We start from the raw sequence: 23477 nt of genomic DNA on the forward strand, positions 1-23477 counted from the left end.
TGCTTTACTAAGAGATTTATAGAGGTGCTGCAAGTTTGAGTGACACTTCAGCTGCCTCACCTTGAGTGGTTTCCAGGCAGGGCTGGAGGGTGGCATGGGCAGAGCAGCAATGAAGAGTGTGAGGTGGAAAAATGAGGATAAAGCAGAGTGGAGCTGGGGGAGAACTGAGCAGCTCCTGCCTCTGCCCTTCCCGAGCATCCAGGGTCTCCCAGGTCAGCCTTGGGTTGATGTTGCTTTGTTTTTTTCAAAAAAAAAAAAAAAAAAAATCAACCACTGAAGTAAAATTCCTCCTCTGCTAATTTCCTGGCCAAGCAGTTTCTTACCAGTGAAATGAGCATTTCTGTATCTTTTAATGGAAACAAAGATATTTCAGGAGGATCAAGAAAAACTTGTTGCACCATTTTTTCCAATCTCCTCTTTGCATGTGCCTGTTACCAGCAATAACTTCCTAAGATGTGGCCTCCCCACAAACCACGAGGATCACTACAAACAGACAAGCAATTCTCCTAAGCTTCAGCTGTTTTTCACTCTTTTGTTAAGGCAGCATCTGAAGGCTTTGCCTCTATTTTGCTTGACACGATAACTTTCAACACTCTTCAAAGGCTGTTTTCTTTGAGAATTTACAAATTTCTCTGTTTGTATGATCAGACTGGGCCATTCTGTGCTATAGTGTGTCAGATTTACACCAAGTTTACACCTTGGCAGGATCGTTTCAAAGACACCTGAGAGGCAGATCCTACAAGCACTGAGAGGCTGCAAACATTTAAGTCATTGATGTATTACCTGAACATCACCCAGGCCCCATTCACAGATTCCAGAACTGCACAGATTTATTTTCCCTGACCTTAAGGATAAAATGATGTTCCTGGACTTTTCTCCCATGGACACTTAGGCCACCTTTTACTGCTCTGACAGATGTCTTTAAGTGAAGCTAAATTGCATTTGGTTTAAGTGCCATCTGAGGGTTTTCCCACACAGTGGAACAAACAGGGTAGCTCCCATCACATGAAATTAATGTCAGACTATTAATTAATGTCTCATACAAGGTTTATGTGCAGAAACAAGGGTCATTCTGGACATGGAATAGAAGTTATTTCTGATTCTCAGTCCCACCTAACAGCCTGGCCATTGCATCACTGTCCTGTGAGTGGTGGTCTTGGAGAAAAGGAAAATTCTACACAACATAAGGCACTTTGTAACTGGGGTAAGGGCTTACACAAAAGGAGTTGCAGTGATACAAATAATTCACTGAAAATTATAACTCTGAAGGCAAATTACAGCCACAAAATGCACTATCATAGTCCAGCCCTCAGCTCAAAACAAGAAACAATTGCTGAAGCACAAGCTCCCTTAAACAACAGTTTGGGGCTTGATTCCCCATAACAATGAGCAACCAATTGCTTCCTTTAAAGTATTTTCCTGTAAAGTTCTGAATATTCCATAATAATCTTCACATCCTGAAAAATGCTCAAATAGTTTCACTTGAAACCCTTACTTTAATTTTCCTTCTTTCTTCTTCCCATTGATTTGGAGCTCTGAAAGGATATTTCAAACACAAGCACCTGTTCTGCTTTTTTCCTTCCACACAGTGGATCCCTTTTCTCCTCCTCTGTCTCCTCCTTATTCCCCCTTTTGCAAATTTAACAAAGAATTCCCCTCCACTCTTTGAGGACAGTTATCTGTCTGCAGAGGACTGTAACACTTGCTTAATTTAACCCTTTAAAAAATGATGTTTTGACATGAAGTTTCAACACATCAGCTGCAAGGAGAGCAGCCACAATCATGGAATAGCAGAGGGAAAACCATAAAATTCTAATTTTTGACAAAGAGCCTAGTTTGTCTTTAAAACAGGGGGAGAGAGGAACTTTGCAAATGCTCCTAAAATGTCAATTCGTTATTTCCACATAGGGGATGTTCTTAACTTTGCTGTCTCTGGAGGGGACTTGAACATCAAGATCACAGAGTCTGATATCAGTTGCAGCAAGGCATGTGCAACCCTTGGGCCTCGAATCTTAATTATATCTGCAACTGTTTACAGCTTATAATTATTGATGTTAATTTACTGAGGGAAGTTACACTTCTCGCCTCTAGTTATATTTTTGGCATGTTAATCCATTTGCACACAGACTACTGCATCTGATTGTGCAGACTGAAATTAAAGCATATTTCTCATTTCAGTAGATTTCACCATGTTCTATATGATTTTTAAAAGCAAAAGTAATTTGGCTGTTTCTAGTAATATTATTTATATTGTTTAAATAAAGCTCAGCTTCCCACTGGCCCAGAGCAGCAGGAGGCAGAGGCTGTGAAGGACAGCAGAGCAACCTCCATTTTCTAAGATCTTTGCAATCCTTAAAGCAATGGAATTATGACCATCTGAGATCAAAAACGAATCATGAAGTTAGCACTGCTGAGCTCTATTTCTGTATTGCTCAAGAGCTATGTCCTACCAATATCTACTGCCACACAAGGTTTAGATTTCTCTGTTTAAACTGAAGCACTTACAGAAGTTTTAATGGGATCAGTGTTAATTCTTTGTAGGCTATAACTTTGTGATATCTCAAGTTCAGATATTCTGAGACCAGAATTTTATTTGTTCCTGCTTCTTCATCATCCTGGGCCAATCCCCTTCTCTCCCCTCCTCAAAGAGGAATTTGTACAACTGTAACAGGAGGAAGAAATATTCTTCTAGGAGTTCTAATTCACCAGGTTCTCTGGGAGTCCATGATGTGTCTGAGCTGCCTCGGCCAGTACCACACATCCATCCAGGGTGAAGAAATATTCCTGATGGTTCCCTCCTACCAAACACTCACCAGGAGAAACCCCCTCACACAGCTCATCCTGTTCTATCACAGCAATTCTCTGCGGTAACTCAGGCTATCAGGAAGAATGATAATATTCATAAACCAAGGTATTGAATACAAGTCAAAAGGAATATTCTTGCCATATAGAAGCACAAATTTATTGCACTCTCCTACTTCTCTTATCAGGTAATTCTAAGCTGATGTGATAGAAATGCAAGGTACAGGAGAGGGAGGACAACGATAGGGGGATGTTGGATTTTTTTATCTTGTCTAGAGGATTAGGAAATCTGAGTGCTAAGAGGTTTTTTATCTGGCAATACTCACAACTGAAGACATAAGATATCTCTAGAGCAGGCAAAGCAAAGCTATTCTTAAGAATATGGCACTGGGCATGTCCTACCTCCTCCTGCAGCAGAGATGTTTCACTGTGCTCTGACTGGGAGATGAGCCTTAAAAAACCACCTCACTTTGAGTGAGTATTAGAGTAATTGGAACAGCAAATTAATTTATTCTGTGCATCCTTTTTTGTTTTCTTCACAACAAAGCCACTGGGAAGGTTTTATCAACATGAGATTCTTCTTATTAAATTTTTTTAACCCTGATTTTCCTTGCTAGGGAAATTCTGGTTGTTGCAGTCAGTGCATCCAGAATAACTCCCTAACATGGAGGCACAGATGGAGACATATGTCTCCATTGCATCAGCTTCATCTACATTACATCTCTCAACACTGCAGGAACAGTTTATCCCATAATATACACTTGGCACTTGCTGAAGCAGCAGTTTTGTCATTCCCAGGTGTTGGTGAACTGTGAGGCCCTCGGAGGTGGGGATTTGATGTGTCACTTAGGTGTAAACCGAGGCATAAAACAGGTCCATGATTAAACCTGCAGCCATTAGGAAGGATTGGAAGTGAACCCAGAACTCTTAACTGTTGTGCTTTTATCTTTCCTGCCAGGAATCATTCCACATATGAGCAGGCCTATGGAAGAGGAGAAGGAAGGGGAATGTGCAGGAGTGCAGCCTGAAAAAATGGTAACAAATGTGGATTTCCATAACATTCAGCCCTATCCAGAGCTTCCTAAGGCAAATGGGACTGTTACCACTGACTCCAGCAGAAAAACATTTGGCTCAGTGCTGAGTGATTTTGAAAATGCTGCTTTGACATTTTAGGCCTGAAACCAGACATTTTCCCTGACATTATGAAACACAGCGAGGTAATATTACAAATAAGTGTAAAAAATAAATCCAACTTGGAAAACATAAATGACCTTTCAAAGCCTGAAATCATGTAATAATAACTGGCCTGACCCATTCTGGGGTTTTATTGTTTGAGCTTCACTTATGTTTCTGCCTTTCTCCCTTGGATAAAGTGAACAGTTGGGGACTGAAATCCCAGAACAAGTGCCTGCCTATTTACCAACAAAATGAAAAATGTCTGGAAAGAGTTCCAAATATCTAATCTGCTGGGGGGATGGACAGCATACAAAGGAAAGAGCCAAACCTTCTCACCCTGCTTCCTCCAGGGTTTGCCTGTATTGTTTGCTTCAGCCCATTTCTAATGAATCCAATAATCAGTTGGAACTTGAACCTGCTCTGCCATCTCTCACTGTTCTTTCAGTTCCAGGAAAGCTGAAGCAAATGATATTTCTCTTGCCTAGCAATAAAAAAGTCATAATAATACTGATGTGTACATCTGGTTCCAAAACCAGTTTTGGGGCTTCAGTCAAAACAAAGATGAAATTTAATATACACAGTGTTCAATGTTTTGGGAACCCATAATTTTTTTCTTCATGGGTTTTTCAAATCTTTTTTCTTCTAAGAGCTTTTCTGTCTTACCTTACTCTGTTATGTCTCTAACATCTCATCCTTGAGAGTTTCCCCAGGCTGCTCCCACATTTCCCAGATGTTTGGATGGACCAGTAGGACCATCCTGGTTCAGACTGGTGGGACAGAATGTACTTGTTGTTCCAGCCTGGGAATGGTTGGATACAGCTCCATCTCCTTCCCCTCCATGGACACCCTCAGGGTCTCCTCCTGTCTGGGTTGCCAAGTTCTGTTAGCTTTGCTGGAATTCTGTATGTTTGAAAACTCTTCTCTTTGGCCATTTTTCCTTGATAATGGCAAACAGAAGAATGAATTAATCAGAGAGGACAGATGCTGACAGACAGAAAGGCAGACAGGCAGACAGCCTCATTTCCTTAGGAAACAAGGCTGAAAAATGAACACACTCCCCAGAGGCTTCGGCAGCAGTGACTTAGGTACAGTTGCACAGAGCTACCTTTAATTGAATACTGTTGGATTATTATGTTCCATTTTTCCTCTTGTCCTGACCTGCTCGTTGAGTAAATAGAGCCATCTGCCAAAGCAATGGCTCCTGGATTAGAGAAGTGCACCTTCCCCTGGGACAGGAAAGTAGGCCAGCGATTCACCAGGGCTTTCTGCAGCTCAAATTATTATTCAGGTTTCCACACTGCAGGAGCAAGAGATCTGTATCTAGCTGAATAATCTGGCAGGAAATGCAGCTAAATCACAAAAACATACTGCCTGGGAACCATGGCTATCTTATAGAGAGAGTTGAAGTGACATTTTCAGATAAAAGTTTGTCATCCCCTTTCCCAGCCCCAAACTGTTTTTTTATTCACTGAATGCACTTCTCACCTTAGAACAAAGTGTTTACAGTGGATCCTTGGCCAAACAGAGAAGTCCTCAGCCACAGACAGCCAAACTGTACCCTGACTGTTGTCTGAACTCTGGATGAACAGGAAAGCAGTTGTTTATCATGGGAACACATGTTGTGGTTTTTTCCTCTTCATTTTTGTCAATAAAAACTAATTTTATTTTTACAAGAAGTCCTACAAGAAGAACAGTTTAGATTCCTCCAACTACTGTCTGTAATGAAGAGGGTTTGTATTTCCAAAGACAAGCATTTTTATAGACAAACAGAAAGAATTTTCCTAGAAAATATCTTTTCATGGTTGGAAGTTTCTTGTTAAAAGTGTTTTTTTCTATAATCTCTGCTGGTAAATGTGGTTTGGCTTTTTGGCAAAGACGGGAAGGATTGAAGTCTGTTCACAACCTCCAGGCATTCCTGTGATGATCTAGAGAGCTCAGAGCAAAAGGCAAAACCAATCTTAATCCAGTTTGGGAGAGAAGAGGGTGCTGAACAATGAAGCAGCCACATCTCAGACAGGTTTGTGCCAGTAAGAGAGATAAGGCAATGCCTCCCTGCCCAGGAAATCCACACCTCAGAAAACATTGCTGGAGAACCAACTTCCCAACTCCATTTCACCTCTGAGATAAACCTGCTGAAAATAACAGATTAAAATAAAATTTTAAATAAAGATTCAGTCTGCCAACCCATCTCACTCTTTCTTTTTCACTTAAAGAAGCTATTCTTCAGTAAAAAAATAAAACAAGTCATTTATTTTTTTTATTAGTATTATTATTCCTCAGAGAAATACTCTTTTGGCATCCTGTGTTCCCCTACAATCATGTCAGTGTGGGAGGCTGGCAGAGGAGAGCAAGGAGTCCTAATCCCCCTGGATCCCACCCAAACCAGCCCTGCAGACTCATCTCTGCCTTTTGAGCACAGCACATCCTTGAAGGATGTTCTTGATGCCTCCACAGGGACTGTCTGGGCACCCTCTCCCCACACAATGGTCTTACATTATTACAGGATGCTGTGGGAGCATCTGGGAAATTATCCCAACTCCCTGCTTGGACTCTGCCCACGTGCAGGGGAGCTTCATACCCAGAATCTAAGAGCTTTTATTTTTTAATTTTTTTTTTTTTTTATCATTTGCTGTCTCTGTCACGTTTTGGGCAGCCAGGTGAATTCTCCAGCACAGAGCTTTGCAGGTGCTGCAGCCTCACAGCAGTGCTGGAAATGCTCAGTTACCCAATCCTGGAATCCAGAATTCAGGAGGAATTAAATGAATCAGTTCTGCTAAACCAGTACAAAGGAGCTATGAGACCCCATTAAATCAATATAAACTTAGATGATATCAATTTAAATGCAATTCATTGGGAACAAATCAAAGCCAGTCTAAAATAATCCTTTGCTAAAGCACAGTAAGAGTGGCTTTCTTTAAACTCATTTAACTAAATCTACTTGAAAACTAATTTAAGGTATGGTTCTGACATATGTAGGAAAAAGCCTGCTGTGAACATCACAAACAGCTACTGAGGGCTCACATCAGGGCTCTGAAGAGAGATGTTTCTGGAAATTAGATGTGTTCAGAAAAGCTTCACATTCTATGTTTTTTTTTCCATCCCTGATGCAAAAAGGACCACTCTAAGATTTCCAGATCAAATCCAGCAGTTTCCAACTGTTTCTACAAAGTTTGAAAAATTTTGTTGAGTAATCTTTCCAAGACTCCACGGGCATTTTGATTAAAACAAAGTAGATTTTTTAACAGTATATTTTTCAGTTGAAGAGCAAAGCAAGGGCATCAAGAAATGAGCCTCTCAAGGAGGATGAGATGTGAGTCACTGTTTAAAAAATGAGGGAACTTCCCACCTCCATGTTCCCACCTGCCCTCAGGACATTCAGAGAAATGAGAAAAACTGTGGCAAGAACATCCAAAAACAAACCATTTAGACAGCAAAGTCTGAAGCTGTAATGAACATAAATATGAAAAGTTTCTTGAACATGAGGCACTTTTTGTCTTTCTTGTTTGAGTCGGCAAAGCACCTAATGGTGTGTGATAAAAGCAAAGCCAGGCAATTATTTTCCTCTGTTCTGCAATCTGTGAGAAAGGATGTGGGGAAACGTCATGTCTGCCTGCAAGTATCGTGCTGGAAGGTCTGGAAATCCACGTTCTGGGAGGCCAGACAGACAGGAGTTGACAAGCACTGGCCATTCCCAGAGCTCACGTCAGCTTCAGAGAGCCCTTTGCTCAGAGAAGTGCCCCAGTTTTCCCGGCACACACGCAAAGCGGGTCTTGATCCTTGACAACACAACAAGCAAGCACATAAGGAATCCTGAAATGCTGATTTCCCCTCTTTCTGGCTGCTGGACTGGAAGGTCAGTTTAGAAAAGTTGTAGAAAACATTTCAGGGATTAGGTTCTCTGAATCAGATATCAGGATCTTTGGTTTCATGAGAAGTAAACCAAAAAATCCCAGTCTACCAGAAAATCAGCCTAGAATAATATTGCTAAGTCTTACAAGAACAACATACTAAAAAAAACAGATTGACTTATCTGAGTATGCCAATAGCTGCTCTGGATAACGTTTATTTGTTGAATTTGGTTTTAGTTGGGGATAAATTGTCAGACTTCATTCTTTATCAATCCTGAATTTTAGTCCCGTTCTCTAAGGCATGCACAGAGCTACAGAAATAAAAAAGGAGCCCCCCATTATGCAACAAGAATTAGAGAAAAAAAAAAAAATTATTTCTATTAAGTCCTTTAACCCATTCTGGTTAGATTAGGAAGTCTAAAATATGAATTATAATGAGATATAATGTCAGTGGTTTTAAGTTAGTAAAGTTAAATTTAAATGTTAAGATTTTCAGCTAGTTAGTTTAACCTCCCAGTTTCCTCAGGATCTGTTTTCATAGTACCCAGGACAACCTTATCTCTCCAGCCATACTCAGGATATGTTATTTTACACTTACCTCATCCTAACCAGGTAATTATCTTGCACATCTTGTTTCTGAGAAATAATGAAATAAAAGATTTGCTTCCCACTAACCCACCCACTCAGAAGCAGTGTCTTCTCATGTTTTGCTTGATAGGGCACATGTGGTCCTTTCAAACAGTCTGATTTGACATCTCAAAGAGATTAAAAGTCATATCAAAAAGCTATCTGTTGAGTGACAACATAAGTACTTATTTAATAAGTATATTAAATACATATGCATGGCGATATACTGTACATGCAAGCTTTTAAATATATACCCTAGTTAACTGCCATATGGATATGTTGTTGTGGAAAAAAATATTTATAAAATGTTTTTTCCAAATGTTTAATCTACAGCAGATGCGCCTTGCATTCATCTGTTTGGCTTGGCATTCACTACAGGGAGATCTTATTAATCATACAGACCTCCTGTAGTAGAGGAAACAGAGGCTATTATGGGATTCATCTGTTTATGACTAAACAGAAAAAGGGATCTTCATCAAATGAGAGATCCCTCTCTGAAATGTAGAAGGCTGTGAGGAAGCCACATGCTGCCTCTCATCTCCCAGCATGGTACCCTTACTCCTCCTCTTTATGTTGCAACAACAAAGCAGGACAGGCTGTGTGGGTCTGGGGCAGAACACAGGGATGGACCTGGAGACATCCACACTCCATTCGCTCCCTTTCCATTCTGAGATTGTGGAAGTTTTTACTCCTGACCTGTTTTGTTCCATTATGTTTGGAAAAATCCATAGGATTGATGGAAGGTGCTTCAAAGTCTCATCCTCACCTCCCATGCCTACCCCTCCCTCCCAGCACTGCTTCACAAGGCAAGTCAGTGCCAAACGTTTGCAACAAAACTCTTTTGACTTTACTGCAGCCCATGATTTTATTACTCTTCAGTTGCTGTGACAAAGGGAGTAGCTGTAGGTGACCTTTTGAACTGGGCAGGGAAGAAGCAGAAAAAGCAGTGAGGAAAAAGAATGAGCCAGGTTCTGCTGAGTGGAGAAGGTCAAGTACCCCGAGCACCTTGGCTGAATGGAAACCAAACAGGAGGCAGAAGATCCCAGCCCTTCAAGGGCCTGCTTGGAAACAGGAAAATTTCTTAAGCCCACTTTCTACTTGTCATGTTTCATGAGTAAACTGTGGGTCCTTACAACAACAGACACATTCACAATTTCTTTTTCTTTTTGTTTTAAACTTCACTGCTTTGCAGACATGTTATTAGAATTAAATATCTTAATTATAATAAATCCTGTAACTAAAAAATTGCCCTTTGTCCTTATTTTCTAGAGGCACACTGACAGATCACCATCTCAGCTTGTCTGCTCAGCCATTTGAAGACCAAGTTATTCCAGCTCACAAGTGTGTATGTGTACACCTGGAATACCATCACAAAATTGGAAATAAAATGTATTCAGGGGAAAAACACTTAGCTAATTGATTTCCAGCAACAGTCTCCAAGTCAGTGAATTAACTGTGGTAGTTTTCATCTTTCTCTTTCAAGTATAATAAGCATTACTCTATTCTTAAACAAAGTGCAACAGTTTTGCTCAGCACAGGATTTGTAAGAATTTGACTGCAATAGAAGTATTTTGAAAATTATGTTTCTTTAATTTTTAGTATAAGATTTCTTGTCCTACTTTGATAATTGACCATGAAAGTCATGTTACGAATTTTGTTTTATCACTGGATAAAATTGTGGCCTTTAAGGATGATACAGGCTCAAATCAGTCCTTCAAAAGGAAAAAAAGCTTCAAAAGGACAAGTGAGTCCTCATGAGCATTGTTGAATGGGAAGAGGGTTAGGCTTGATTTTGAAACTAAGCAAGTCCTAACCTGTTCTGGTGATTTAGAAGTAAAGAGGTTGGGCTTGCAAAGGCTTGGGAGCTCTAAGGGGTCCAAAATCCATGGTGCACAGCTTAATATCTGCAGGTGAGTGTGATTACAAACTGTGTTTGGGGTCACAGCCAAATGATCAACTATTCAATTTTCCTCCTTCTTTTTCTCTATTATCAGATAGAGAAGACCAGTCCAATAAAGTGCCTCTCCACAATTCAGACCAGATCCATGTGCACCCTCTGTGCCCTGACTCGCAGTGCCCATGGTTATCCCTGACCAGCTCCCGTGTTTGGCCCCAGATGTTCACTCAGTGACTTCCACATGAACAAACCTTCTGATCCCAATATGAAATTTGGCCTAAACACTGACAATTTACAAGTCTACATGAGAGCTTATCTCTAAAAAGGATAATCCTAAACCCCTTTGAGTTTTTATCAGCAATCCTCGTACAGTAACGGAGCATGTCAAGTAACATGCCAAGAGCAGGTAATTTGCCCTGTACAGACACTGACAGGTCAAAGTCAATTTAGTATTGCAATGTGCACATCTCTGAGACTCATGTCAGAACAATTCTTTCCCAGAATCCTTTTGGATGTGAGTGAAAGCTCTAATGAGGCTCTTAGAAGACGGACTCGTCAACTGTCATGACATGCCAGCTGTCATTCCTAAAATGCTCAGCCTGCTCAAGATGGAAATTAGAACTTCCACAGTAGCATTAGCTTTTCCAGATATTTACCCTAGGCTCAGTTTGAACTGAAGTTGGAATATTTTGACAGAGAGCATAAGAAGGAAGAACCCCACTAACCAAAGCCTTGGGTACTCAGGCAGGTCACCCTCAATCTCAGACTCACACAACACCTACACTGTCAGGCAGATAATAAATGTTTATATCTGGTTTATACAAAAGCATTCAAACAGACAAGTTCTTTGAAATGCTGCAGGTTCTCACAAGTGCCAGCATCAGAATCAGGATTAAGCCAAGGTTCTGATGCTACTTCCCATCTTTACACTGTTCTTGTGGATATGTTTTTCTCCATGTACACGGAATACTATGAAGGCACTGTCTGAACATGAGGCTTTTTTTCTTGACAGTTCATAATTCTTTGTGGGGGAAAAAAAATTGCTAAGCAAGGTTTAGAAGTAATTTTCTCAGTCACATTCAAGGGCACTGGATGAGAATTTAATTGCTCTCCTGGCCTTCTACAGTCATTGGCTCTTCCTCAATTTCAGTGACCAAGAGTTAAACTTACTGGTTCCCAGCCCAGTGCCCTATAACTTAACACTCTGCTTGGAAAGGCTTAGGAAAGAACTTCTGACAATTTGGATCCAAGTTCACAGGCAAAATAGTGCATGAGAAATGGAATCTTATCCCAAAGCATGATTGGATTTAAATCTGATTGTCCTACATAACATCCTGTAATTCACAGCCCTGTGTATCAAATGTGGAAGTCAGGAGTGATTGAAGTCTTGAAAAACATTACATTACAAAGGAATAATTTTTAAATCTTTCTTTAATGCTGATAGCATCTGCTGAGACCCAGAACATCCTGAGCACTTCTACAGACACAAATAAATGCAGAACTAGAAGCAAAGCATTCCCATGCTTTGGTATCTGATTCCAGATGAGGATTTGTACCATTCATGAGGTTAAACTGAAAGCACCCAGGAAGGGACCCACAAAAGCAGCCATGTGAAGGGAATGGGCATTGTGTTCCCAAAGTCTTCACTCCTTCTGAAAGGATTTTCTGGTTAACACACCGTTGTCTGAATGCTAGGCCAAAATCAGCACATTTTCCAATTTTTCAATTATTATGGTTTGTTTTAAAATAGATAATATAAGGGCCAAACACCCCATAAATGCAGCTCAGTGAACTTGCACCAATTTGTATTATCAGAGCAGCTGTCCCACTGAATCCAGATTTCCCTACATGAGTTTCCTGCTTTAAACCCTAATCTGTCTGTCTCCCAATATTAACTAGATCAAATCAGCTTAATTTGCTGGTAATGTTAATTCAAGTTCATGCACCATCTTCTTTTTAAACTGCGTAGAGTATTTTACAGTATCTGAAAAATGGCTCAGCTTAACAAACTGAGGGAAGAAAAATTCTTTAAAAATAATCAAGGGACAACTCTTGAATCCAGATTGCAGCATTACCCAAAGAACATCTGCACACAAATCCTCCTTCAAGGCAAGTGCTTGCACGACAAGCAATTCACCAACAAAAGAATTCCAATAGTATTTGAAATCCCTTTCTGGCTTCTACAGTGGAAATCTGCACTCTCCTCTACACACGAGAGCTCAGACAGTTGTGTTCCAGTGGGCAGGCACTGATCCTGTTCCCTGCTCACTGCACACACAGTGTTTCACTGTGCAGCATCTCTGTCTCCACCTGCCATCCCTGTTACCTGGCTGCAACACACAAATCTGTTCCAGTGCATGAGTGAGCCTGGATGCCCTTGGAAGCACAGAATCCTTTCAGGTTCATTTCCTGAGACATGCTAAAAGCTTTTTTCAGACACTTAATACACACATTTCACTAAAGATAGGTAAAACCAACACCCATAAGATAGGTAAAATCAACACCCATATTTAGACCACTTGTGTCTTTTCTAATTTGTTCACACTCATGTATTGTAACCCTATATATCATATACAGCATTTAATGCCACATTTTGAACTGCAGGAAGCAAATCAGCTTCAGCTCTGTTTTTCATGGTTCAGACATGTCTGAAATATAATGAGAGCAGGGATTTGTCTGCCCTGATTTAATTACTACAATCCAGATAACTCTGTCAATCAATTTTTCTCCTTGTGACTCCTGGCAGGGTGAAAAATGCCTTCATTATGAGGACTGATCATTAGTGGATGTGAAGTTGAGAAGATGATGAAGATGAGTTGTTGGCTCTGGCAGAGAATTGACCCATCAGTGTCATTAAGTGAACTCCAGCAAGCCCAGCAATCCCCATGGGGCAAATCATTGAATTCCTCAGGAGCAAAGGTCTGTGTCTGTCTACACCAAAGCACTTTAAAAAGTACACACATGCAGTTTGCAGCAATCTGATGGATAACCAAACAATTACACAGGCAATAACTGATTTGTCCTTCCCTTTCCACCACAGAAATAACTTTTAAGGTACCATATTTTAGATTCCATTTAATGTGACAGTTTAAATAACACCCAGTTATATCCATTGCCCTTTCAACTCCACACAAGTTCAGCTCAGAGTTGCATCAACCTCCCAAAGCCCAAATGCTGTATTTCCTACATAAATTACACATCTAAATCCATTTCCTTGTAAGTATTGAAGGACAAGACTGAGCCACTCCAAGCACTGTATTAGGGTGGATTTTCAATTAGTGTTTTTCATCCAGCAAAGACAGTACTAGAAACACCTCACACTTACAACAGCCCTGAGTTATAAGTGATTCAATGACAAATGAGCATTATCTGCTCAATGTTTTTTTCTAAATTATGCTTTAATTGCAAAAACTAATTTCACATAATTGACTAATTAATCATTAAAAAAATAAAAATAAGATAGATGCAATGATCACAATGCCAAAAAATTGCTAACGGAGCTACCCACACAGAGAAAATTCTGCTGGAATCAAGGACGCAGCCAAGAGACCTACAGATAACTCTGGTGACCAAAGTAGGACCAGTGTGGGTGTGAGGGTTACAGGCACAACGTTGATTTCAGAATAAGAGCTGAAGCATATCCTGAGGGGAGCCAGGCATTGGTGTTCAGCCCCCAGTGTACCTCAGTCCAGCTCTGCACATGCAGTTTTGAGACTGCAGGGTTGTGCAGTCCCTCCATCACCACATCAGCTCCCCTGGCTGTGTTAAACAACCTGAAGCCCTCCACAGCAGCATCTGTCTGATCCTGAAAGTAATCCCAACCAAACACCCTGGTGTTATCATATTATATATTATATTATATTTCCTCTGGAGGACTACAAATATTAACAGAGTTGACGTGATTGCAAAGACTTGGATTTCTAGCACAGGCTCCAAATTCTGGTTTGAAGGGAATTTAAACATGTAGGTGTGCAAGTAAGGCAAGGTGGAACATGCAAACAACCTCTGGCTACAGAAGGGAACATATCTTTAGTATTTCTGTTACTGAAGTTATTGAATCAGATCTCAAAGCTGAGCAAGAAGGGAAGGTGTTACTTTGATGGGAAAGGTGCTGGCTGAGCTAATTGATTCAACAGTGAGACTGGAGCAGCTTTTTAGTGCTGTGAGTCAGAAGAGCTCAGCATTAACTCCACTAAAGAGTTGGAACTTTTCCTCCAGCTTACAAAATCTCTGAAGTATTTTTCCATCTTGATGCCTCGGATGTGTTTAACCACTGAGAAGGCTCTCAGGCACTGCTGTGACACTCAGGGTCTCGTTCTTCCCTAGCCCACAGCTCTGAGAACACAGCATAGTTCCTGGACAGGCATTATTTAAAATAAATTCTCTTTTCACTACAGTGGGTCACAGCTGGAACCATAGAGGCTCTCCTTGAATTCACACAAATGAATCCAGGACATGCTGGCCAGACTAATTCTTGATAGTGTTTACTGAAATACTGAGGGGACTTGTATCAATGAGGCATCCAGGGCCTTACTACATCACAATGTAAAAAAAAAGTGCTTTCCCAAATATTGTCAAAGCATAATAAAAATGAAGGAAGAGAGAGAAAAAGCAGGGCCATGGAAAAGTGACAGTTAAATCTTCATTTTGTCATTTCACGTAAATCCTCAGCGTGACAGGAACTGGGATTTCCACAGCAGCACTGAACAAACACTGCTCAGAGCTTTGCTGTGGCAAACACTTCTAACAGGGAATTCTCCTTCACTCCTGACCACTCCTGCAATATAAGAGGGCAGGGTGGAAAATTACTTTAAAAAGTCAGATTTCGTTTTCCTTCCAGCCTCCCTTAACTAATGTGGGTTCTTAACCAATTTTCTTCACACTTTCCAAAGCAAGTGGCATTTTGGTTGAAGATAGGTATAAAAGGCTTGGTCTCAAAATATTTTTTTTTCCAGAAAGCTCAAAAAGCGTGGAAATGTTCCTTCCCTAACTGAGCCTGATATTTGGCCTCATGACCTATGTCACTTCCAGCTGCCCACTCTGCACCTTTCTGCAGGTAAAATATTAGGGAAAAAATAACCTGACAGTGAAATGAAAAATAGTCCAAAAATTAAATTCCAAAGGGAACTAATCCTGAAAGTTGAACATGGAGCTGTGACTCTTAGGCCCAGGCTCTCTAAACGGTTCCATGGAAATCACCAAGGCATTTAGGATCAGCACCCCAAGGGACTTACACAACACAAAATTTGGGAGAATGTTGACTTCAAGAATACAGGAGTGGGGAGTAACAACGTGGCAGAGGTGTGGTACTTCATGGAATGTGTGAAAGAAAGAAAAACTGGACACATTAACCATTCCTGGGATTCAATCAAGACAACAGGTGCCTCCCCTATTTCTGCCTGCTTAAATAACTTGGATATCCACACGTGGGGCTGCAGTTTGAGATGCCATGCTTAAAAGCTGTTCTCTAAATCATTCATGAACTGGAAAGACCAGAACCAAGAGATTCTTAAAGCAAGGCAGTAATCTTCAGTAATCATGAAAACTACATATAATTGAATATATTTACATTAAACAAATCAACCAAGACAGAGTCACTGAGCTCAGAGCACAAGGTGACACTTCAGGAAGCAGTTGTGATGGTGGTTCAGATTTAGCCATGGTGTCATCCCAGCCATGTCAGTGAAGTTACAGCAGTGATGAGCACAGCCCATTTCTGAAGGCACAAAGCCAGTAAGTGGTCTGCAGAGGGATTCTGATAAATGCTGCCATCTGCAAAATGTTATATCAAATGCAGGGCAGAAACAGATGGAAAGGCTTTTCAATCCAGAGTACCAACTTAAAATAAACATCCTTAAATGTATCTGTTCCTTCAATGGGTGTTGAAGAACAGGAAAAATAAATGAATGAAATGAAGGAGGCTTATAAATTCTTTTTTTCACAGTGACCAAAGTAAAACCTCTTGAGCTTACATAAATCTTCCTCATGTAGGGATCAAAAGCTTCTTGTTTTCAAGACAAAATGAGTATGTAAGTCATAATGGTTCCTGAAGATAAAAAACATGTGTGTGCCCATTCTGGTTTGTTCTGATGAGAACCCCCATTTCCACCCAGTCATCTTCACCTCAGCTCCCAAACACCCAAGCTGTTGCCATCCTCTTTACAATGGCTGCAAAATTTCTCTCCTGAGCCATCACCAAGATCTCTTGGATGGTTGGGGTTGGCCTTAAGCACCACAAGGCCTCTTTCTTTCCATCAGGACACCCTAAATATGCTGCTTCCATAAACCAGGAGTCCAGGCTTGAACAGCAGAGTTTCTGTTGGTCATTGCAGGTATCAGCTCCTAAGCACAGGCAACAGCAGAAGATCCAAGGCTCAGTCCAGCAGGCTCTTTAAACAAGAGCAGGGAAGAAATATGCTGCCAAATGAGAAATGGCTCTGCTTTTCTCTTTGTCAAATACTCAGGGAAGACTTTGTGTACATAGATTGGAGTCAGCTTTGAGCCCAGGAGAGCAAGCAAGCAAATATCAACTATCCCTGGTTTCCAAAACAAACCTGTGAGTTTGGTTGCCCTTCCTTATAAGACACCTTTCTGCCTATAAAGTCAGGATCATTTTGTTTAAAAGCTGCACATCTCAGAATGCAAAATAAATGGCTACAGTCACAATGCTGAAAGGATTGACTTGGAAAATTGCAAATTGAATGAGGAGAATTACTTTGGCTAGACACACACGTCATTAAGAATTATTGGCACAGGGGTTTCAACAGCGCTGGATGCCTGAATGAGAGAATTTCAAGCTTAGAGGAGACAGATTTAAAAGGCTTTAAGATAGACTAAATACACTGCAGATTGCTTTATCTGGCAAATCAGTGTGCCATGGAAACATGCAACACACAATGAAGCACATGTAACCAAGCCTAATTTTATGGAAACATTTAGGAAGGTAGTTTGGACATGCTTTCAAAGAGGTGGAACTGAGCTGAAGAACAGATGTGGTTTTCTACCTAGCAAATTGTATCCTCAGGATTTAGGAGATAATGAACTGATGGTTGGCATTTGAATCAGCAAGTCTTGAACTCCCCCAAAAGAAAATAGGATGTTTTTCTCCTCAGCTCTCTCTGGCAATTTTCTCCCCTTGCCATTTGCAAAAAGAAATCTCAGGAAAAATCTTAGTTCAGTATAAAATTGGTGTCTCTCCAGAGCAGTGATCTGTGCTGATTTGAACCAGCTGAGGGTCTGGTTCCTGCTTTTCTGAAATAACCTTGAGGCTTTTGTTATTACAGCTGCATTTTGGAGCTATCTTTGTGCTGGTGTTGTTCAGGCAGGGCAGTGGGACAGCACAGAGAAACTGGGGTGTAATGGAACTGCACTGAAATAAGCTGAAAGCTATTTTCAAATTATGATCTAGACCAACCCCTGAATCAATGGACTCCCACCTGAGAAGCAGGAAAGAAAGCAGGGACAGCCTCAGTGAGTATCTCCAGTGGTTTGCACTTTTATTTGTCTCTCCTCATGAGCAGTACTTTTCCTTCTCTCTGAATTCTGGCATAAATAGGAGTGACTTCACAGAAACCAGTGGCAACATCTGCAGTTACAGGAAATGTGAATCCAAGAGGCCAGGACAGAGAAGCAAAAGGAAGTGTGGGAGCAAAGGACAACAAGCAGCTTTGGGTAAGGAGCATCCTTGGAAGCTTCTCCTTCAGTTTCCCTACAGACTCACGTCCCAGCAAGTCCCTCACTGCAGAACATCAGATCTCCTCTTGAAGTCACAGTGGCACCAGTAACAGGCTGCAATTTCCTGAACCCTCTCAGCTCCTCTTCCTAAAATACTCAAAACCATGCCCTGTTTTGTTTCCTACATTCCTCCCCAACATCTAATAAACATCTCCAGTTCTCTTTCTCTGCAGGGCTAAACTTTTGGTGCACTGTCACACACCAGAGATATTCCTCTGTGGTAGGAGTACTAATGGAAAAAACTGTTCCTCTTGGAGGAAACTAGTGTGGGCCAAATTTTGCTTTCTATTACACCACCATTACTCAAGCTTTTCCATCCTGAAAATGTTTCCTTCATCCTGGCATTTAATATGCTGCTTCCTTTTTAAAAATGTCAGCAGAAGGTGAGAATGGCCCCTTGGACAAGTGCTCACGAAAATCCACGGCCGCCAAGCATCTGCTCAGACTGAGAACTGTTGTGTATCTGCATTGCAAATGCAGAAGAACACATTTATTCTGCTGTAACTAAAAAACGGAAGCTGGTTCTGCAGATTCCTCCCACTCCTCCTGGTGCTTGTTTCCATCCATAACATTTTTTCCAGTAAGCACCTGCCTGACTCCTATTTAATACATCCACAGCTGCAGTTTCCATAGCTGCCTTTTAACAGCACAGTCCAAAATGAATCATTCTCTCTGTGAGGAAATTTCTCCAAAATGCTTTTTCTTTCTCATCTCTTCCTTAATCATCTCTGGATGCCCATTATTCCAGAAGGTATATAATTAAATTCCCATTAGAAGATGAGACCACCCACTCAGAGTCAAACTGATTGTCAGGGCACTAAGTTGTCTGGTCCTTGTTTTAGTAGCCAGGCTCTTACAAGTCTCCACATTGCCATCTCTCATGAGCCATCACTGACATTTCTGCTACAGCTCCTTTATGGAAAAGTATATTCTGTCAAAAAATGCTTTGAATGAAGCCATGGTTTAACCTCAGCCAACAAAAGCCCCACACAGCCCCTCACACAAGCATGAGCTGTGTTTTGTCAAGGTCCTTCAACTAGTGTGGAATATTAATCCTGTCAAGTATTTTAAAACATTCTGCCAACAAACCTCGATCTTTTCAAGAGGAAAAAGCAGTGCATGGCAAGATTTCTTGTGTTGAAATTTATTTTTGCTATGTGAGATCATCAGCTCATCCTCAGCAGCTGGTATTTCTTCCCTATGTTTTTGAGAAACCCAGCAATAAACATTGATCAGATACTCAGGTGCAGGAATTCCTCCCTGTTCCCTTCAATCTCATATTGCACCTTTCCATTCTCAGCTGGTCAGGAAACTTCTGCATCCCTTAAACACACACAGATCGATGGGGCTGGATGGGATCCACCCAAGAGAAGTGTGGGAGCTGGCAGGAATGTTCCAGAGCCACTCACACTCATTTATCAGCAGTCCTGGCTAACTGAGGAGGTTCCAGCTGACTAGAACAGGTGACCTTCACTGGAGGCATTTCAAAGTTCTGTGGACATGGCACAAAATGTGCAGATATGGTAGAAAAATGGTTTAGTGGTGAGCCTGGCAGCTATGGTTACTCAGTGATCTGAAAGGTCTTTTCCAACTGAACCAAAACCATTTATTCTGTAAGGAACCAACACAAGATCTCAGGTGCAGGCAGGAAAATTCTCAGAACATGGTTTCACTTGGTTCTCTCCACTTTGAAGAACAGCCAGTGTTATTCTATGCAAAGGGAGAGATTTAGAGAAGAAACCAGGCAAAAATGAATCAAAAATGAAGAGTTTGGCATGGAGATTTCTCCCAATCAGCTGTACCCATTTCTGACACATGCCACACATTTCCTTAGGAATGTCTGAAATTTCAGTGATATGAAATGTTCACTAGGACACGTTTGCCCGGGAAGAAAAACAGGACTATATTGATGGCAACATCCTTTTATTTATATCAGTGCCCTGCACTGGAAAATAGAGAAAATAAGGAGCATACAGGCAAACAATTTGTCCAGTAATTAAAAATCCAGTCAGTAACTACAGCAAACTCATCACCATGGCAATAAATCATTCATATAGATTTGTATCCAGGTGCCACTGTGGGATATTTTTTTTTTCCAGTCTTAAAAAGCTCCTTAAGGAGATTTGTCAAGGACAGAGATTCCTCTTAGAAGTTGTGCTTCCTGCACAGCAACCTTCTGGAGTGGTTGAACCAGAGGAGATGAACAGCCAGCCCCCCAAGAACATTTGTTTGTGGCTTCCCTTATGAAGAGCCTGATGCCAATGGTGGGGATGGAAAGGTCATGGCTCCTCAGAGGTTTCAGTAACACAGTTCTTCTGTGGGGAAAAAAGCCATGTTGAACCAAATGATGCTTTCCTATAAAAAATCTGATTTCCCCCAAAACAATAAGACTTCATTAAAAGACATATGCCAGAAAAACTGCAAATGCTTCAGCTTCAGGGTTGAAAACTATTAATGTAAGCTATGGAAAAAGTGGTACAGTATTAATCTGAGTTTATATAAATACTACAGTGGGTTTGAACCTTAAACATGGAGGTGAAAGGTCATCACTCAGGGCATTGAAGTTTTTTAAAAAATATTAGATCAGAAGTCAAAAATCAGCGGTCTTGATACAGCTACCTGCAACTGAAATCACATAAAAGCAAAAAAGAATGGCCAGGAAATCAGAAAGGTGATACTTGAAATCTCAGTCCCAATTGATGTAGATTCTAAAGTTCTCTTCCATATTGAAACAGCTGAAGTTGGGAATGCAAACAAAACCATTCTAGTAAAAATATTTCACATACTTAAAAGGATTGCCATGTGAATTTACGGAACTTCACTTTCCAAATCATTTTCTTAGGTATTTTCTTCCCCCAGCTGAAATAACAACAATGAGCTACTCTCACTAGTCCTTTCCTGTAGCCTTCCCACAACCAAAGCAAATCAGCAGAAGAAACAATATGGAAAGCACAAGGCCATGGTCATGGGGATACTTTGAGGCTTCCTCTTGCTGAGATGAACACCTCACCTGGCTGTGCTTTATTCCCCCTGGAGGAGCAGCAGAAATGAGAGGGAAGGGCTGGGGGAGAGAAGTGCAAGATTGTGAACTCTTGTGAAATGGCACAATCAGTTCTCCTGCGCTGGGAGAGTGTCCTGGACCTCCCTTCCAGCAGACCTTGACTCAACAGCCTCCAGGACAGGCTGCCTCCCATTGTGCTCTGCCTTTTCAAAGCAAACACTGCTCAGAACATGCATGTTTTAAAAAGGGTGTGCTCCCTTCACAGAAATGTTTTGGCGCATGGATTTGGGCCAGAATCAACACAGATGAGTCTCCTGAGTTTTCTGCCTTTAGAATTGTCACACACATGGCAACTGCTGTCAGTCTGCTCCTTAACATCACTCCCTGCTCTTCCCCTTGGTGCCATGGTTATACCAGCACATAAATATAGAACACAGAGTGTCTCAAGTAGGAAGGGACCCTAAAGATCACTGTGCTCAACTCCCTGCTCCTCACAGAACCACCTGCAGCTAAACCAGAGAGCAGCCACCTGCTTGGTGCAGAACCTTTTCCTAATGTCCAGCCTGCACTTTCCTGATGTAGTTTCAATCCATTTTCATGTGCCCATGATTTAGATTTCAGCATCGAGCCCTGCTCTAGATTTGTCCACAGTCTGAGGGAAAGGATTGTGTTCCATCACTGAATAGTGCATCATCAAAGAGAGCAGAAAATGAACAAAGGGCAGAAACTGAAAGTCTATTGGGAACAGATTAGAGATACAAAAAGCCTTTTGGAAAACAGCATTTTCCCCTTTGGTTTCTTTGGGCGTGGTATAAGATCAGGACTCCCAGAGCAGTAGATGCATTTCAGTAGCTAAGGAGAGATTTCCCCACATTACAAGTGGGCACACAAACATACACACACAGCAGTAGCTGTATTGGAGAAATCAGAAATGTGAGAAGCAAATCAGGATAACAAAGAACAGCTCCCCAGAAGATTGGTCCTGGCCTGGTGATCATGTCTGTCTGCCAAAATACAAGCTCTTCTCATTAACAACTCATTTTCTAGGTGGACCAGCCCAGGGTAAAGATGCTTACAGCTCAGCTTTTTGTTCCTTTTGGGAGCAAAATGTGCCTTGCATCCTCACCAAATGAAGCTAGCGGATCCTGCAAGCAGCAAGATCTATTGTGAGTTGTAGCCTGTAAAAATTTCTCCCTTAGGGTAATGTCAGGTGCCAGTGCAGCTCCGTGACAGTAATTCTGGAGATAGTGGCTCTTGCAGCCATGATGAGTAAGTAGAGGCAGCCCAAGAGCTCGTGGTATTGATTTTTGTGATAAATCTGCCTTTGTGCTCTGTGCTTCACTCTGACAAAGATGTCTGCCAGCTTTTGCCAAGTCTGGATAGTGATTTTTCTGGAAGCAGCCACCTCAGATGAACATCACTGCCAAACCACAATTAGCCAGAGGCATTGTCAGATTCTCAGCAGCTTTCTCTTAAAAGGGAGCATGTCAGAAGGAAACTGCCAAAGAGACAATCTCCACAACCATGGAAAAACACTCCCAGGAAGAGAAGTTCCCTGGCTTCCTCTACATTGCTGAGGTAGCACCAGGATCTTACTTCCATTCACAAGAAGCCCCTGCAGGGCTTTCTCCCAGATGAGGTGTTACCTTACCCTGCTTTTCTTCCTCTCTCAGTGATGGCTGTCATGCCATGCCCAAGGAAACCAAAAGGGTGGATTCTGCTTTCAGACAACTCTCCCAGAGCTGCAGCCTTCGCCCAGAGCTGTGTCATGGAGCTCCTGGGATAGAACACAACCCCCTGCATTTATACACATCTTGGTTATTCAAAACATTCCACACCTGCACAGTGAAAATGAACTTTGCCTGTTATATCAACTTCTGTGGGATTGTGGATTTCCATTCCCATTTCCTGTTTGTGGGTTCCAATGATGAACATCAGGTACTGTGGAGGGCAGAAGGAAAAGCAAATGCAAATAAAGGAAGAGCTTTGTATACATCCCCAAAAGAGCAGACAGAAAAGGTCAGACAACACATATTAAAAACAAATAGCTGGAAAAATAAACAGGATGCCTTGAAAATGGACCAGATGAGTTAAAAGGGACAGAAAGAATCTAAAAGAAAGGTAATGAAAGGGAATGTCAGAGAACACGGCTGAGCAAGATTGTTCCAACAGGAAACTCAGCTCCAGCAGAAAGCAGCAACACACCTCTACAGAGGAAAAAACAGTTGCACAGAAATAATACAGGGAAAACATAAGGCCATCAATTCACTCAGAGGTCCGAGATTCCTTAGAGGAATGGTGGAGAAACATTCTATAAACCAAAGATGCTGTTTTCACAAATCCTGATCCAGGGCTGGGGGACTTGGGGATTTCTGTTTCTCACCATTTCTGT

This window comes from Catharus ustulatus, chromosome 17 (assembly GCF_009819885.2).
Source record: "Catharus ustulatus isolate bCatUst1 chromosome 17, bCatUst1.pri.v2, whole genome shotgun sequence".
NCBI classification, from domain to species: Eukaryota; Metazoa; Chordata; class Aves; order Passeriformes; family Turdidae; genus Catharus; species Catharus ustulatus.